Source organism: Marmota marmota, unplaced genomic scaffold (assembly GCF_001458135.2).
Source record: "Marmota marmota marmota unplaced genomic scaffold, marMar, whole genome shotgun sequence".
Classification (NCBI taxonomy): Eukaryota; Metazoa; Chordata; class Mammalia; order Rodentia; family Sciuridae; genus Marmota; species Marmota marmota.
In genome coordinates this window covers 33,186,835-33,192,589 of record NW_026000211.1, presented here as the reverse complement: position 1 = coordinate 33,192,589, position 5,755 = coordinate 33,186,835, and the positions used below count along the sequence as shown (strand labels likewise).

The 5,755-nt window shown below is 35.8% G+C and overlaps 1 protein-coding gene across 3 annotated transcripts in view; it reads left to right on the top strand.

Annotated features, from left to right (window-relative positions):
- The window catches only part of Diaph3 (diaphanous related formin 3), a 475,858-nt gene that overhangs the window by 380,238 nt on the left and 89,865 nt on the right, over positions 1-5,755 (top strand). The gene's annotated exons all lie outside the window — the stretch shown is intronic.

Here is a 5,755-nt window from a genome sequence, read left to right as displayed (position 1 = left end):
AACGTACAAGAGTACCCCTTTCCCCACATCCTCGCCAGCACTTGTTGTTTGACTTCATAATGGCTGCTAATATTACTGGAGTGAGATGGTATCTTAGGGTGGTTTTGATTTGCATTTCTCTGACTGCTAGAGATGGTGAGCATTTTTTCATGTACTTGTTGATTGATTGTATGTCCTCCTCTGAGAAGTGTCTGTTTACTACTACATATCAACATGGGCTAAGGATTCATTAGCTGACAGGAAAACATTTATCATGAAACAAAGGATAAACAAGCCAAAAGAACTCTCACTAAACAGAAAAAAATGGAAGAACAAAGAAATTTCAAGCAACATATAATAATTGCAAGGATATCCAAAAGAATTACAACAATGAAAAGAATAGGATGCTGTCTATCTAAAAGTGTATTTGTGTGTATGTGTATAAAGATATTTAATACAAAAGAACTAGAAAACAAGGATTTCTTGGCTATAAAAATATGGTAAAAGAAAAATTAGTATAATATTTGATAAAAGTATTAAAGGTTCTGGAGAGTATCTTTGTCTGTTTTGTGCTGCTGTTATCAGAATACTGCAAATGGGGTAATTTATAATGAACACAAATTTGTGCAGTGACCATATTAGAGGTGGAGGAAGCCCAAAGATCAAGGCATTTGATGGAAAGGACCTGAAGAAGCTCTTCTTAACTGTGTCTTCCTATGGCAGAAGGGAAAAAACAGGGTGAGGAAGGGACAAAAGGGAGCTGAGCTTGTTCTTGGATAAGGAACCCATTACTTACACTATAACAAATGCACTTGAGTGGTTTAACCATTGGAGGGCAGAGTACTCATATCTTTATCACCTCTTAAAGGTCCTACTTTTAATACTGTTATAGTGGCAATTCAATTTCAGCATGAGTTTAGGAGAGGTAAAACCTGTAACATGGAGGGTGGGTTATAAAACAGATCATCTGAGTGACCCCATATACAATTGTATAAAAATGCTTTTGGATAAGTTTGGAAAGTCTTAATGACTGGTACTAAGAGAATAACAAGAGGCAATTATTAAGTTTGAGGAAAAAGAAAAGTGATATGTGATCATAGTACACTACTTGACATAATTATTTTACATAGCCATAATAATAAAAATACTGTGGTAGTTACTGAAGAAGGTTCCCAGTGCTGGACCTGGTGTCTCATGCCTATAATCCCAGCAGCTCTGGAGGCTGAGACAGGAGGATTGCAGGTTCAAAGCCAGCCTCAGCAACAGTGAAGGTACTAAGTAACTCAGTGAGACCTGGTCTCTAAATAAAATAGAAAATAGGGCTGGGGATGTTGCTCAATGTTTGAGTGTCCCTGAGTTCAATCCCCAGTACCTATCCCCCACCAAAAAAAAATAAATAGATAAAATAAAGAAAGTTCCTAGTGATTCCTGCTTCCGGGTGTGCACACCATTCATGTGATTCCCTGCTCCTGCCACACCAAAAAATAAACAACAGAAAAACATTGTACTAGAGTTAGTCTATAAGTAAATGGAGCAGAAATGATGGTATGTCACTAAAGAGATAAAGGTACCTAAGATACTGCAGACCATCATGCTTTTCCCTTTCCCTTGGCTCTTGGGGAGCCCATATTGTAAGTATCTCTTTGGAGAGACCCAGGTTGTGGGGAACTGAAGTTTCTGCCCAGCCTTGATGTGAGCTGGTAAGTTTATCCCTACTAAGATACAGTTAGAAGCCAAAATTGCCTTTTTCATTAGTTACCTCTCATTTTCTCTTAAAACCTTCTGATTGTGCTTTTCTTTCTTTCTTTTTTTTTTTTTCATTTTCTCTTTCCCAATACTATATATGAACCTGAAGGTGACTTCTCTTTATTGTGAATCCCAGCTTATTTTTATGTGATCCAAAAACTAAATTGCTCTTTAATGTGCATGCCTAAGGAGTGATAGGGGATGATAAGAGTCAATAATGGCAGTGCCTCTATCTCAGGATAATAAATGTGCCTTTGCATATAAAATGGACATACTTTCAATCTTTTTTTCTGTGTTCTGTAGATAACATTGGTCAGTGATTTTCCAGCACATTTTCTGAATTATTTTTTCCCTTGTCATTCTTAATGTGAGAGAAAATGATGGAAATGAGCAATAGAGAAAAATCAAGTAGCATTCTTTTTTTGCCTCTTAGAGCAAAAGTAGCCTTCCAGTGGTACATAAGAACTTGATAACTAATCTCTATCTACCGAATTCTTAGTAAGCAAGAGAATTAGATGAAATTGGCATTTTGAAACATTGATGTTCATTATAATCATTGACTCTTTTGTAAAAATGTGACTCTTAATATGTTACACTGATTTCATGAAAGCCAGGGATGTAGCTGGTATTAGCTGGTGGTGTGACTGCTTATTATGTAGTATAGGTAAGGAGATAAATACTAAATATTTCTCCATTTTTAATGAGTATAAATTCAGGCAAGCATTGACATGCATTAACAAAGCTGCAACGTCCCATTGATTTCCAAGTAAATAAATTGTTGTTAGCTATGATGTACATTTGTGTGATATGACAACATTTTAAGCTTAAGCAGTTTTACCACTTATTAGCAATAATATTAGAATAAATGATAATGATCATTAAGTGCTATGTACATGATCGTTTAAGTAATCATGCTTGCAATCTCTTTCTATTAGTCAAACCTCTTTGGGTTAATTAGTCAGAGGAGCTGTCGTTTCCCAATTTCTACAGGAAAAATGAAATAAAGGAACCTGAAATACAATGAAGAAAGCAATACACATCAACATTTACCTTACATATCGACTTTGTCTATTCTCACTCACATTATTGCAACCTGAAGGTTAAAAGATTCTGGTAATTTTTTTTTGTTTGAAATATGATAATTAAGGATATTACATGAGTATAGTTTTTCCATTAAAGCGTTTGTGCATCAGAAGTACTACTATGATATTCAAAATAAAAACAGAATCCTCATTTACCAACATACCTACACTTACTGATGAGCTAGTAAATACTGTTTAGATATGGCATTTAAAATGTTAATAACATCTTTTATCTCGTTTTGACAAGCCAGTAACTCAGAATCTATTTAACTGGAGTTATATGGATTGAATGCTATACACACAAGAAATTACTAAGAATTTTTTTATTATCATTCCTTTTATCATTCACATCTTGTTAATGTAACCACTCTGAGGGGTTCTTAAATTTGTGTTTGATAAATCATGAACATAGTTTGATTTAATCCAAAGTGCCTTTTATTACTGGGTAAAAAGTGCATTTCGTACCTTTGTCTTAGTGCATTCCCCATGTCCCAAAGGAGGAGAAAGATCAAGAAAGAGATCTTTTAAAATTCATTGTGATTCATCATTGGGCTACTTCTCAAATAACAATGATGATGATGCTCTTTGTTGACTGTGCTGACAGAAATAACTGAAGGGCAGAGAGAAGTGAATACAGGCATATGGTGCAGAGGAGATCTGCTGGGGACCTGGTGCTGTGCTTGCAGCCTGTGGCAGCAGCATCCTCCTAATGAGTCTCAAACTTTCATCACTTGTTACTCATTATTTGCTATTCACTTACTAGAAGCTGGACACGGCCTCTTGCTCTCCATTCTGTTAACCTACACTGTCTTCATCTCTTCATCAACTGATCCCCATTCCCTTTCCTTGCTCAGATTGAAAAAGACAAGATCTGTTCAAGGTGAGTAATGAAATGAAGTAATGAAAGTCAGCCACTCAAGGTCCACAGTTGTAGAAAGATTTCCTAGAAATTAACTAAAGTCTTCTGTGCATTTGTTTGAATTATCAGAGTTTTGAGCCTAATTTTTTAAATTATTATTTTTGGTAAGTTTCCATATTCTGTTGATACTGCTCTCTCTGTGGTGGTTTCATTGTCCATGGGCCCATGCTTATATGTTTTAAACTCTCTTTATTTCTGTGCTATAGACCTGGATGGCTAGTCCCATGCTCCTCTTCTACTCAGGTCTTCAATCCTATCAGTTGTCTCTTTTGCATTGAGTTCTCCTTTAACCCCATTATTTTCATCTTTTAAGAAATACCCAACCCTGTTTTTAATACCAAAATAAAAGACTGTAAATGTACAAACTGGTGCCTACTTGAAGAATAACATAGAAAAGTACCCAGTTCCTAAGTATATGGCTTGACCAATGTTTGTGAAATGAACTCACCTATGGGACCAGCACCCAAATCAGAAACAGAGTATTAGAACTATAATGGCCCCTTTCATCTCCACCCCACTATTACTTCACACTCCAGCATATCCAGGTTCTGGCTACATGAACTAGTCTTGCCTGGTCCTGTCTATAAATAGAATGACACGCTTTTTGACCATGTTGTGTGAAGTTCTGATTCATTTATTCTTACTGTTCTTTAGTATTCTACCGTATGAATATATCACAATTTATTTTTCTTTCCTTAGTAGATATTTGTTTCTAGATTTTTGCAAGTTACAAGCACTCTTACTAAGAACATTCTCCTTAAACATGTCTTTTGATTGTGTCAGGCATAAACCTAGAAGTGTAATTACTGTCTCATTGGGTATGTACATATTCACCATACTATAGTTTTCCAAAATAGTTGTACCAGTTGTACTTCCTTCAGCAATGTATGAGAGTTCCAACAATCCCAGGAAGATTATCTCAAGTTACTCATAAGGGAAATTTGCATTTCCCTTATGAGTAACTTGAGCACCTTTTCATATGCTTACTGGCTTTTGAGGATATGCTGTTATGTGATGCACCTGTTAAGTCTTTTGCCCATTTTTCAATTAGTTTAACAGTGCTTTTCATATTCAGAATAGACTTTGACACAATTTGGAATCCTTTTTTTAATATTATTTTTTTAATGATTTTCTCTAATGCTGAGGATTGAACCCAGGGTCTCAAGGATGCTAGGCAAGCACTCTACCACTGTGCTATATCCCTAGTCCCACAATTTGGAATTCCATCCTAATATATCAAACTACCGGTTAAAGGTTCTGTGTCACTTTATAGGAATAGTATACCTCACATCACTCAGTTCTTTCACTGAGAGACCTCAAAAAGGTCAGTCTATCATTATTACAATTTGAGAAGCAAGTATGTAATACTCTGTCACCTGCTTACCTATTCTGCTCCCTTGGTGCTACTATTATTTATTTTTTCCTTGTCCTATTCTAGCAATCATATGATAGCCATCCTATATATTGACCCTCCAAGAACGTTCTAGAAAAGTTGACTGGGCCCTGGTAAGACATCAGAAAACCATTTTATTGGATGAATGGATGGATAGATAGATGAATGCATAAATGAAAGGAAAAAATGACCATATGTTTTGAAGTTGAACTTTCCAACTCTAGTTTAATGCATATACCATTATACGTCAGTATTTGCTGTTGACCAGGAAACAGTGCTTGAGTGTGGTGCACTGTTGTTTTAAAATTTTGTCTTCTTGGAAAAATATACCCTGTTCATGGATAGGCAGAACTAACATCATCAAAATGGCAATATTACCAAAACTTCTCTATAGGTTTAATGCAATGCCAATCAAAATCCCAACGGCATTTCTTGTAGAAATAGAGAAAGCAATCATGAAATTCATATGGAAAAATAAAAGACCCAGAATAGCAAAAACAATGCTAAGCAGGAAGTGTGAATCAGGCGGTATAGCGATACCAGACTTCAAACTATACTACAGAGCAATAGTAACAAAAACAGCATGGTACTGGTACCAAAACAGGCGGGTGGACCAATGGTACAGAATAGAGGACA